The sequence below is a fragment of the Saccostrea cucullata genome, unplaced genomic scaffold (genome assembly GCF_032062105.1).
Source record: "Saccostrea cucullata isolate Sc308-1 unplaced genomic scaffold, CSIRO_AGI_Scuc_v1 ctg752, whole genome shotgun sequence".
Classification (NCBI taxonomy): domain Eukaryota; kingdom Metazoa; phylum Mollusca; class Bivalvia; order Ostreida; family Ostreidae; genus Saccostrea; species Saccostrea cuccullata.
Window position 1 is genome coordinate 87,780 of NW_026923231.1, and position 13,755 is coordinate 101,534.

The 13,755-nt window shown below is 31.2% G+C and overlaps 1 protein-coding gene and 1 long non-coding RNA gene across 2 annotated transcripts; one reads left to right on the forward strand and one right to left on the reverse strand.

Moving 5' to 3' along the window:
• The window catches only part of LOC134263503 (multiple epidermal growth factor-like domains protein 10), a 48,795-nt gene that overhangs the window by 13,424 nt on the left and 21,616 nt on the right, over positions 1-13,755 (reverse strand).
• LOC134263495 (uncharacterized) lies at positions 4,814-7,585 on the forward strand. Of its 2 annotated transcripts, XR_009991283.1 has the most exons (6): positions 4,814-5,098; positions 5,433-5,499; positions 5,787-5,839; positions 6,057-6,165; positions 6,999-7,082; positions 7,533-7,585. It is a non-coding gene; the product is annotated as an uncharacterized LOC134263495 (long non-coding RNA). The 2 variants fall into 2 exon arrangements; XR_009991282.1 differs by lacking the exon at positions 4,814-5,098 and having other exon boundaries at positions 5,331-5,499.

Below are 13,755 nucleotides of genomic sequence, written 5' to 3' on the forward strand. Positions count from 1 at the left end.
CACTGTTTGTGCTCTAAATTATCTGAAAGAAAATTCAACTGAAAATTGAAGTCTTCTGGTACATGTAGATTTTTAAAAATACGGGAAAATGAACTAGTCTACTTAATGATGTCACAATTAGCATATAAGAGGTCTTATAGATATAAAAAAATTGTTTATTCTTAATTAATGGAAATGGGACTTCTATGAATAGACCCTTTCACGATAACTGCAGTACTGCTCTTTTGCAGGGCTACATGTTATATCTTGGTGAAATATGACGTAAAAGTACATGTACATGTAATTGTTTAGAATATGTCATTTAATTATCTATCAACAAAAACTTCGCCAAACGTTATTAATTTGCCCTGCAAAAGAGTTGTACCGCAGTTGTCGTGAAGGGACTATTAAGAAATTGTGGATTTTTTTACGTTACTTCCATCTTATATAAATTACAGGGTCAAATATGTATTGGAACTGCATTTTGTTCCTTAAAATATTTAAGAATGAAAAAAGAAAAAAAAATCTAATGGACAGACAATGGAAGGCTCTGCTATACAAGCAGTATTTTTCATTGCCTATGACCTAAAAGTGTGTCATGCTATAGAAATATAAATCTAAGGATAATCGGGGTAATTAAAAGACATTGGGATAATAATTAGGGTGAGTTCACCATCCATCGGATACATACCTTGCTTCAGACAACTTTAGCCCATTTACTCTCTTTCAACTTAAGAGTTCTGTGTATTTATTTGTTTCTGTCTTAAAGATGAAGATTTAAATTTTTAATGATACCGATTGTGTTTACCATGTTGTGATAAAAATGCCCCAACAATGGCCTTGAATACGTCATATTTCACATCATCAAAGGGGAATAACCCGAAATTTATGATTTTGCAATTTCTTTTAAATTCGATTTTCACGGAACGAGTCGGACTTTGGTGAATTTTGTCAGGGATACGTAATTTTACATAAATTATAAAGAAATTCACTGTAATGTTTGTTTAATTCTTATTAGAGCTGGTTTTTACTAGTATGCTAGTATTTACTAGTATGCTAATTTCACCGTACATCGGACACAAATTAAACATGCATCGGACGCTTTTCGATGCAAAGGTTAGCACTACCATTTTCATACAGAACCCAGTTGACAGCTGTTTTTTTCGCGGAAAAAGAAAATAAAAAATTTTCAGTCAAAATACAAGTTATCGATATATGACGTCTGGAATTTGACTCAATTTATTTCTACAAACCAGAGTGTGATAAACCATGAGAAAAAGGTGCGAATAACCGCATTATAAGCATTTTAAAGCAGTTCTAAGGCAGAGTGATGTATCTTAAACCGTTCTACATTTGTGCAACGATATCTACAATTAAATTTAAGTTGAGGTTTACATCTTAGATAAAATATGAAAATATAATCATATCAAGGATTTTAAAGCACTGTGATAAAGGTATGATATTTTTCTGGTCTAAATGTCGTCTGTCCGATGCATGGTGAACAATGTCCGATCCATGGTGAATTCTCGGTTAATCCTAAAAACTCCAATTTTGGGGATATTTTCTCAATACAGGGCATATAATTGTGTCCAAAATTGTTATTTTAATCACAAACTAAATGTTAAGCTCCATTTTGAACTTGTTGAAATACAAGGGTGTCCGATGCATGGTGAATTCACCCTAAAATATAACTTGTATGAAGTCTTTCATTTGTAGAAACGTTTTCTGTTTATATTTCATATAAGGATTGTTTGTGACATTAGAATAAAATTTGAATTGAAGTTAAGGTCATATACCCACATTTGAACAATATTAAGTACTTCTTAATTACAATCTTTTTCTATTAATTGAAAACTTACTGGGTGTCATGACTTCAAACTAAAGTTATTTTACCAGCTGCAATGTCCTTAAAAGAAATGTATGAGTTTACTCATTCCTTTTACTTGGGAAAAGTGGTACAGTGAAGTTGTCGATTGTCACAAATATGCATATCCACCAAGGGTACATCATGATTCTCATCAAAGAACATTTTAGAAAGTTCAAGTGCGACATGTGTTCCCAAATGTAAACTTGCTTTTGAAAAGAAAAAGTTCATTCTGCAGTGAGCAGACAGCAATCCACGATCAATGGCAAATTATAATCACAAGCACTCGATGTGTCAAGCCCTTTACTCTCTATTCTATTTTAATTTAAGATGTCAAGGGGTCTTACAAGTATATTGTAAATATTTTTCTTAGAAATCCAAAAGCTGAAAAGAAAGTCAAACGTTCATGCTTTCGATGCTTCTTACATGTACCACGGGTTCCATCAGTAGGAAGTAATAGATGGGCAAGTAATGATTTATTTATTAATTATTTTATTCCAAAAAAGTAAAATGTAAACAAGTTAGTAAAGGTCTGTGGCAATTTTAAACAGATTATATAGAATTATGTGTTGCACAGAACTATGCTATCTTGAAGATAATGGAAGTTTATCTTCTTTTTTTTTCTCATTGACATATATTTCATTATTTTTAGGTTTTTCATGAAGCTTAATCTCTGCAAATTTCCTGGAGCGGAAAAAAATCTCTGGATTCATTAGGTATGCAATAAACATTTCGCCTATTTTGCGTCTATCATCTTGGGCTTCTTTCACAATGTCTACAACATTTGCCCTCTTGAATAGTGGCTATGATGTTTTGGTCTAATTTCAATAAGGTAAGTTTGATTTCAAATCTATAGGCTGAGACTATTGTTTTATTTCTTACCCTTCCAACTAAAAATCCCTCCAACATTCATTATACCCCCGCTTGAAAAGCGGGAGGGTATATAGTTACTGTTATGTCCGTCCGTCTGTCTGTCTGTCTGTCTGTCTGACTGTCTGTACGTCCGTCCGTCCGTCTGTTACGCTTAGGGGTACCCATCTCTTATCTGCAACCCCTCTCATACCACTAAAGAAAATTAAATGAAACTTTCACAGAATCTTTATTACATATTGTCATTGGGCACCTCCTATTTTACTTTTTGATCTGACGTATATTTTGGATTTTCCAGAGCAAAACATGGACACTGCCATTTTATTCATATAGGAGGCAGGGGTTATCATTTAGTGAGCTCATTGCTCACAGTACCTCTAGTTTTCTTAATTATCGGACGAGTTTCCTGTGACATTAGAAAATCGAACATGGCTATTGTTGTGTTAATTATAAGTGCATGTAATATTATGCTTTCATGTTACATACTGGTGCATGCTTGTTGTAATTTTGGGTCGCCCTTTACTCTTGGCGATCTCTTGCTGCTTAATATATGCAACGACCAACAATTCCCACTATCAAAATAAACGTGCATAAAATCATGTTTGTTTTACTTTCCTCTGTATGAATAAGTATCAAAAGTGTCCCTTTTTATTATTTAAAGCAATATAAATGCATCTCATTTGATTTCAAACGTTTTAGGAGATTGATACAAAAACCCAACCAAACCTCTATTTTCCGAGTTACAGGCTTTACAACTCTGGCTTCTTCATTCTTATAATTTCATATTTTTCTGTAGAAAATATGTACCTTCAACAACTTTCCTCTAAAAGCATTTGAATAAAAGCACGTTTTCCAATAGTATCAAAATACACTATAGCAAACTATGAAAAAGATATCATGATTATAAAATAATTTTAATCGGAATGTCCTTTAATAAAAAAACGGTTCAGATGATGAATATTTTAGCCAATAAGAGGTGGTTCATGGAATACATTTTATAAATAATTGAGTTAAAGAATGGTTCATTATTGAATACCACGAGATTACTTGGGACTCAAGTAAGTGGTTAGTGGTGACAGAACTTATACGTTTTGTAATTCGGTAATAGCATTTTGGTATCCCTTTATATTATCAGCAGGCATAATGAAAAATATGATTTTCCTACAAATGTCAATATAGACTGTGCTTAATGATATATTCACCTCTAAATATATCCATATCAAATTATTGATGTAAGTTTTTCTTTTATGACGACCATCCATTGTGAAGCTATTGAAACTTCTCTTTTAATACATATTCGTTTTACAACTTCTACTGATAAAGAATGAGTGCACTTAAGCTATGAGAGTTGGAACCTTTTCGGCTACCCATTTTAAGCTTAACATTACAATATATCGCTAAATTAATCTATGATTAATGTGCAAGCACATGCTTTTAATATTTATTTCTAGAATTTTTTGTCATACATATTTCTATACTTACAGAAAATGTAATTGAAAAGAACATGTAAAAGCCTTAAATTCCGGAAATTTGAACGGGACCACTTTCGAATCTAAGGTATCAGCAAATAGGCGGAGTCCCCATTTAAACCGCATGGTTGTGGAATGTAAACATTAGCACATGTGATTTTTTCGCACTACGAATTTAAATGGAGAAGACAGAGCTCTTGTTGATTTTATGGTGCACAATCACTGCATGAAAAGTCGCGTTTAATATAATTTAATAAATTCGTTTACTCCAGTATATTTCTTGTATTGAATTTAATTTATGTATAACGGTACATTTTACATGAGATATATTGTGATATAATTAAATACAGTTTTCAAATAAGTATAATCATATTTAATGCAAAATACGTCGAGAATAATATAGTTTAATTGAGATAATTATACGTCCCGTTTAAGAATATCGACATGTAAAAGTAAATATGCTTATACTTAAAGTTTAAGTACATTTTTGGTATTTTGAATATGTCATAAATAATTCTTTATACTTAATGTAAACTTATGTTGAAACATTTTTGAAAAAAAATATTTAGGCACCCTATTCATTTTAATTTATTTATTTCTCATTTTTATTTATTTAACCCTTGTGTAGATTTTTCAAAACTGTGGAATATAACTTAGTTTTTTCTCTATCGACTACCACTGTAGTACAATTACATCGGGATCGAAGTCGGGCTCGAAAAGCAATTTATTTAAAAACAACACACCGCGCCGAAATTCAATTTTTTGGAGAGTTCCACGCAGCCATGTTGAATTTGATCATGATGTTATACGGGAGGAAGGGGCGAAAGAGAGTTACTCGAAAAGGAGAAGCATGATAAACTTTGGATGGAATTTATGTTTTAATAGAAGATGAAGACATTTACGACCCTGTTTAGCGGTAGGAACAATGCACAAAATTTTATCATGTGTCCTTGAATGAATAATTGCCTCTGCTACTGATAATATTACTGTTCCTTAGTCTGGGCTGTACACATAAAATGCCTGGCAGTAAAAACGTTTGGACAAGCGCTTTTTACATTTTGTAATAATTATTTAACACTTAACCATCTTACTTAAAGATGGATTTTGGGATTGGTTTCAGAATTTTTGTCACTAATGTGTTCCTCTGTTCAGCATTTACAGAGAGTGTTGTACAATGTAATAAATTATTTATTTATTTCTTAATGCCTACTCAAGAATATATTGAGCACTTATTTTGATTATTTAAATAGTTGCAGTGTGGACTGTGCCTGAGACGATTCCCCATAACGCCGGCTATGTAGACAGCTTGTGAAAATGGTGAGAACCATACCGCTCAAATTTTCTATTATCACAAATAAACAATGTTTTATTAACTTGTATCTTTATGCATAAAAGTATAAAAAATATTGCAACAACTTGAAATGCTATATACCAATTGCAAGTAGACAATGCGAGGTTTATATTCTTATTTTCCTTATCTTAAAAATACAATAGCAATGGATTCTGAGCTATGCATAATTTTTTTACGTTAAATACGTAAGCATGAATTATTAAAAATAGCTATCACATTCTATGATGCACAATTATGCATGCATTATTTACAGGAATCCAAATGCTCACAAGAAATGACAAAAGCAGTATGAAGATTAACACAACGGTAAGATTTCTTAAATTTTCTGATAAGATCAATAAAATCAAATGAATTGATTTATTTTAGCTCACCTAAATGGCTCCAGCCATTTTAAGACCTGAGCGAGTTTTCTGTTCTGTGTCTGGTATTCGTCGGTCATCTATAAACTTTTCAAATTTTTACATTCATGAGAATTATTCCTAGTTTGAATAAAAATCCCTGCAAGATACATCTTTTCTTTCAGAAATTGTGCCAGAAAAGTTTGAAGTAGGTATGGGAATGATCAACATTGAACTTGCTGAGGCTCTCTTCCTGAAAGTGACTTGACCAGATATTTGGCTACCCAGTATGAGGTACAAACTAATCATTTGTTGTATAACTTATTGTGTATGAGATTGCCACCATTTACTGGAAGTTTCAGGGATTTTACACTACCCCGTGTAGGGCCGAATATGGGCCCCATTCGGATTCCCAATTGCAAATTCCTTCCATTTTTCCCAAATATGGTTAGCATGAGTTCAATTTTTGAAACTCCACAAAGTCAACTGATAAAATTTCATGTAAAACAAACATGGTCAGGTTGAAATGGATGAAATGAACATAATTTGTTGGAAACTTGACTAAAACTTAGAATAATTAATCTATTCTCTGAATTATAGTTCTGAATAATGAAGTAAAAATCAATTTTATTGATTATAAGTGTTTATTTCTTGAAAATTTTCATGCAATAGAAATTCCCCAAAAGTGATAAAATGTCGTTAAATTCCCAATTGCAAGGGCCTGGGCCCCTTTCCCAAAATGGTATGGAAAATCCCTGAGTTTGCATTTGTTGTCCACTTAAAAAACTCGCTATCTACAGTGTAAGTTGTTAATATATTTTACTTTATGTTAAATCACTTGTTCATTATCCCAATAACTTGCATGTTAAATGCTGTAGATGCTTACCTTTGCATTTAAGTTTACTCTTAAATTCCATGTGTTCCGAGTATGTACACCCATTTCATATCATGTTTTGTCGTCTCTAAATTTAATATAATACATATATGTACTAGATCACAAAGTTTGAGGATTTTATTATTGTATGAATGTTATCTACTTGCTCTATATCATAAATACATCTGTTTGTATATTTTTTCTACGAGATGCCATACCTGCTTTTAATTTTTCAGATTTTTTTTATCCATAGTATCTTTCTGCTACATTAAATAAAATATCGTGGAGGAACACGAAGAAAAGGGCTGCGCACCTCAACATATTCAAGGTCAAGCAGGTAAATACATTGGTAAATTGCTAAAAAAAAGATGGCAAAAAGTCACCAAACCCCAATTGACATGTACTTCCACAAATTCTGCAGCTTGCTGCTGTGAAACTATATATATGTGTGTCTTAATATGATAAATGCTGTAAATGCTATTCTTTGCATTTTCCTAAACTTTGTAAATCTTCAAATTCCATGTGCTCGGACTACGGTACCATTATGTATGTTTCATATCATATCCTATAAATTTGATCTATATATATAATTATATGTTTTTTTTTTATGAAATTCACTTAACTAGATGACACAGAGAATTTTTTTCATTGTGTAAAATGATATCTTCTTGCTGTAGTCATGTTAGTCATAAGTATACCCTGTTTGTATATTTTTTCTCCTTTTTTGTATATTCTTTCTATGGAGAGCCACACCTGTTATTAATTTTTCATATTTTGTTTCTGACAGCTTTTTACCATATCCATAGTATCTTGCTGCTAAATGAAAGAATTTGTGTGGAGGAGCAGAGAAAAGGTAAAATGCTCCAAACAAAAAGATGGTGAAAAAAATCATTAGACCCAAATTAACACGCTTCCAAATCTGTAGCTCGCTGGCCTGAAATTATAGATAATTATCTGTCTTTATTACCCAGATTTGAAAAAATGGCATATCTCTTGTAGTCTTCTGTAAATTTTTAATTAAGCAAAATTGAGCTGTGTTTCCTCTAGGTCAAATGATAATTTTAAAATCAACTCAGATTTTGTTTTTACTATTAAATATATGCAATTGCATAAATCCGGAAGCACACATATAATATGTATATATAGGCAAATGGGTATTTATTTTTATGTTTATTGTAGAAATTAGGAGCTAGGGGTGCTTCTCCAGAGCTGAAAACTTCTTGGCATGAAGAGAAGAAGAAGCAAGAAAAAGCAGTTTTATATATTGATTACATCTTCATAGTACAAAAAATGATTCTAATGATAATACTATCTATGAAATTAGAAAGCTGAAGTTGTGTTCTGATGAATGTGAGAATGTCTTCAAAGAACAGGACACCAAAAGTGCCATTCTCAAATCAAAGCACTCTAAAAGGCAGAGCATAAGAAGAACTAGGACAAATAAAGAATCTAAAAGAGTCAAACCTATGGATGTATTAATTGAACAGAGATGGGCTATTAGAGATGAAATATCTGAGTTGCTACTGTTTTGCACAAATTCAATTTTAGATAAGAAAAATATACCTAGTGTTGTATTTTTGACAGTGAAAGCTTTTTCTTATGCTTGATTACAGATTAAAACTGTTATGTTTTTTATTGTTTAAACATTTATTGGTCTGCAATCACATACATTTTAATCTTGATTTATATATCACATGTATGTACAAGTCTAACTTAAATAATAAGTGCATGGACATTTTTGTGGAAAAAATAAGACAATCATGATTAAGGGTAGTCTGAAAGAGCTTTGCTGGCAGTAAGTTGCAGATCTTGATACCCAAGTAAGAGAAAGGTGGCGTCTCTGACCGATCCTTTTGCTGTTGCTTGTGGGCGAGTGAGGCTTCTCTGTCAGTGGCTTAGTGAGTCATAGATGTAAAAAATAGAATAGGCAAATGAGGTAGAGACATTTCTGAGTAAAAAAGGGGTGAATTGTGATTTTAATAAATATTATAATTGATATTGCAAGAGTAAATAAATGCGAATTGCAAGAGTAAAATATTAATTTGTTTCCTTCCATTTGAAGTAAGAGAGTTTATGAATTATGAGTTATGGAATTGTAATTAAGGCTTAAAAAATTGTTAAATATACTTTTACATATGTTTATACAGGACTTTTATATGTGCATGTTTCAGAGCTCATTTTTGATATTTTAAAGCAAAGTTGAAAATATCACTATTGAAATGTTTTGCATTCCAATGTAACGTTGATTTAATGAGGATATGTTATATTACAATCATCAAGCAATAAACCTAGCAGTTGGAACAGAAATGAGCTACATGTATTGTAAACAAATTTAAGCTGCTATTGTTTTGTGGTTTTGTGTAATTGTGATACTTTTTCCTTATTTTGAATTGACATAACCAAATGATATAAGGGATTTTTTTGGGTCTTGTATTTTTCACAGTCAACATTAAGTATTTTTCAAGTAGAACTTGGATAATAAGTGCATGGAATCTATTGTGGAAATACTTGGGAAACAATATAAGGGTGGTCTAAAAGAGCTTTGCTGGCAGTAAGTTGCAGATCTTGATACCCAAGCAAGAGAAAGGTGGTGTCTCTGACTGATCCTTTTGCTGTTGCTTGTGGGCGAGTGAGGCTTCTCTGTTAGTGGCTTAGTGTGTCTTATTAAAATGTACATGTAAAAAGAATGGACAACTTTTATTGGCAACTTTTACTCTTTTTATGCAAAGTATGATATAATTTATTGTGGGAAATTGAAAAGCCATTTACAACCCATGCAGAAGTTTTAATAGGGGCAGTTTCAGTCAGATTTTGCAGTCTTTTGGAGTCCAGAATGACTACATTTTTTACCTGTTGTGTTTTAATTTATTGCGGATTTGAATTTTACATACAATACTATTCTTATATTATTTATAATTACTTCAGTATATTACTTACTACTAGTATGTAGAAATTTACTCCATTATAATTGAGCTACAATCATGATTGTAATTTTTTTAATTCTGACTTTTAGGCTTAGATTTGAAATATTTTGTACTTTGTTAGAACTCATTGTTTGTACACTATTGAGATAACATCTAATAAAATTGAATGAGAAATGGATTTGTGTAAGATTGTAAAATACTTGCCAAAAAAACCACAAATGTAAACCATACAAATTATTGATGGAATAAATGTAAAATAAAAATATTATGCAATAATATAATAATGTTAAATTTCATCAAATACAACCTTAAATCTTAATTATATGGGAAGGTTTAATCAGTACATTTTCATTACATATACAAGAGATTTAATATTAGTTTATGAAAGAATAAAATTTGCACGTATTAGTAAGTTTACAATTCTCCGTATATAACTTTATTTTTGGAAGTATTATAAAGTAAAGTGTGAATTTAACAAAAAATAATGAGGTAAAGATCTACGTTAAATTTTATTAAACGAACAAATTTAATGTGACCGTAAAACTTAATTTTATGGCCATGTTTAATAATAATTAAACGTTTTGTATATTAGAGGTATAATAATTGTTTACGGCAGACTAAAATCCGTACGTATTAGTAAGTTTACAATTTTCCAAACTTTATTAAATTTGTTCTTTTAATTTTTCATTAAACTCGTATTAAATGCTAATTATTTTCTAACATTTACGATCCCACAATATGTTATAATATGCATTTAAACATTAAATAATCGCAGCATTTAAATCACATTTAAGGTAAAATTAAACCCGACTTTTCATGCAGTGAATTATGAAATGATTCTGATGATAAGGGATGGGGTAGATGTCTCGTTCTACAAACCATAATACAGAGGCGACATAGGCCTATAGATACATGTACTTACTATTGACACTGTCAATACCAGAAATCTTTCCAAACACCCCTAATGTAAAGCATAAAGTTAAATAAGAGACATATTACATGTATCTTCAAACCCTATTAAAATTTGCGCAAAGATATCCCATAGTTTGAAGTTGGAAGTACAATAGATACTGTCACAACAGAGACTTACACACAATGAAATGTTCAATGAAAGCATTAGCGTATCGAACAGCAGAATGTCACGTGATTAAGGTGATTATAATAACAATCGTTATGCACGGTGACTGGTTAATTTAGTAGTTATCTCAACCCTAGCTGGGGACATTTTTTTAAAAATTAGAAATGAGCCGCAACTTGGCCAACATTGTCCTTTGGATATGTACAAGTTCAAGTTAAAATACACATTCTGTGCAAAAAAGAAAAATGACCAAGTTGCGGCTCCATGTAAACAAAGTCGTTGAAAACTGGTATGCATATGAATAATAAAAGAAATGAGACAAAATTATTAGACCCCCGTCTCAAAAGCTGGTGTCGCTCGGCTTTGTTTAATACTTTCATGTTATATAATATACCAAAACCTGCTCTTAAGATATTGTTTAATACCTATAAAACATAAATTGAATGAATTTTGGAATTTTATTTTGCGCAAAACATCGGGTTCCAACTTCCATAGCTTAAGTGCAGTCATTCTTTCTTTTCCAGTTCTATTATGTTTTTATTTATTCATGGAGAATAAAAGGTTTTTAGTTTTTGCTTTTTCATGCCTCTCTCAAGATTTCTCCACTCATATTTTTACTCCACCACAGGCAATTGAAAGGCTGTAAATTTATACAAATATTTGGACCTTTGACTGCTGCTACGCGAGATCTATGTTAAGATGTCATCAAATAGGCCACTTTCCATGTCCTGCAGTTGGATTTAAACCAGCAACTTAAAGCCGCTCAATCCGAAACAGGCACATATGATCTTACACAATAAAAGTACGTCATTACATAGATAAGATATAAAATTAAATTATAAGATTAATTTAATAGATTATTACAACAATCTTTACGTGGAAAACATAGATCAAAAACCTTATTGACAAACAGAAGTTCCTGAAAGGAAGTTAAGATCTGTTGTGAAGTCACCTTTGATAAAAATAAATTTATCGGTTTTATCTAATTATGAAGATAATTCAAACCCGACTATTTTTTTCCATTAGTAGAAGCCTAAGTCATAATCCAATCTAATTAGATTGAATATAATCCATAGTAATTTTTATATTATTATGCATATTTAAAGAATTAAAGAAAAATCAGATGTTTTTTAAAGGAAGTTAAGTAACGTCGAAGGATAAAATATTGTCCATGTACAGATATAAGTACTTTGTTGTAAAAAAATGCTCGGGTTTGTTCTTCATGAGATATACATGTAAGCGATAAATTTAATTTTTCGAAGGTGATTTCACGCGATATCAACATAGGATTATTTTTTGTGTGACCTAACAAAAATTATTTTTATTAACTTTTGAATTTTGATATCTTTTAAAAGAAAAGGACTTTGGGGATATAATTTGACAAAACGTGAAACAATTTATGGACAATTATTTTTCAGGAAGAAAAACAAATATATTTTTTGGCAATTAGAATAGGACCAAGCGGCTTTAAGAAATTAATCCTGTCTCTGCGACTTTTTAACAGACTTTCTTTCATGTACCACTGCGACAAGCGGGTGACGACTTTATGGTTAAGATCAACGATTAAAATAATGGCGTTGATAAAGACCAAACAACAATATTTCTCTAAGAAATATAAAGTCGTATGTGATAACCACCGTCTAATCAAAAAGTATATCAGTTTAAGAGTTTACCTTTTTCTTTCTTGTTTTTAAAAATAATTCCCTTTGTACTTACAGCGGACGCCTCCTTCTTTTGTTTGTGACTCTACGGTAGAACTTTCTAAACAGCCTGATATAATATCACAGGTATCATTGGAACAATTACACACGTCTTTACACTTCAATCCACTTCAATCCATAACTTGGATACACACACTTTACTGTGCATCTGATTCCCGAGAAACCCGCTTCACAAACTAAAGAAGTGTTTTTTAAGAAGGTACAAACTGCTGTAATAAGGGCAATTTCAGCACATTGAAACATTAAGAAAATCTTATATCCGTTATGAATACGCATCTTAAGAAAGTAAACAATTTCAGTAAAAGAAAAAAGCTCTATGTACTTCATATCATCATTGAATACAATTCTCATACAAGAAAAAAAAGTAAAATGTTTCTTTGCTTGAAAATTAACCTGTACACTTTTTTGTATTGTTATTCCATTGATAACCAGGACAAAAACCACCAGGAAAGCTGCAGAGAAAATTATAGCACTTTTATCAAAATGGACAAAAGACAAAAGAGTCCTTAAAAAAATGTACACTTGTCTATTACTTTTCCTTTCTACTTCAAATTTGGAAATCATATATTTAAGAAATGAAAAATTTCTTACCCTTTACACATGGATTGACTCCAAATAGATCCAGTCCTTAAAAAGCAGATAAGAACTAAGTTCGTTGGAGTTATTATTGTTGTCATTTTTTGATACTCAAATAAATAGATTCAACAGGTACTAAATTGCAAGAACAAGGAAGAATAAGATCATGTTTCATAAATTTCCTCAATAAACTTTATAAATATGTTCTATATATAACATGTATGTGTGTGTGTGCTTTGTTACAAGGTACTAGGGGTGATCAAAAAGTTCGCAAACTAATTGAATAACTTCCATACAAGAAACAATATTTGGTTTTAATGTTGATTATATTTTAAATTAATCCCCCCCCCCCCTCACGTGACCCCCTACTTAGCATTCTGTCACAAAAGTTGAAAGATTTTTCTAAGTTTTATATTTCTTTCCATGTGAGTTAATTTTTATGACAAGAACAGTTCATTTGTAAGAAATGGTCATATCTCGGCAACTGAAGGGGTGGATAATAACATCCTTTCCAAAAATAAGCATGACGACCATTAAAACAGAAATCTTCTGTCTCAGGAGAGACCTTTATTCAAGGTGGATAGAGAATGGGTGCATCCTTTTTATCATATCTAATATGTTTAAACTCTAAAGTAAACGATATCTTAGGTTTTAATACTTATATCATTGTTCAAATATTCAACTATATTTCAAAGTGCTAATTGGAGGTCT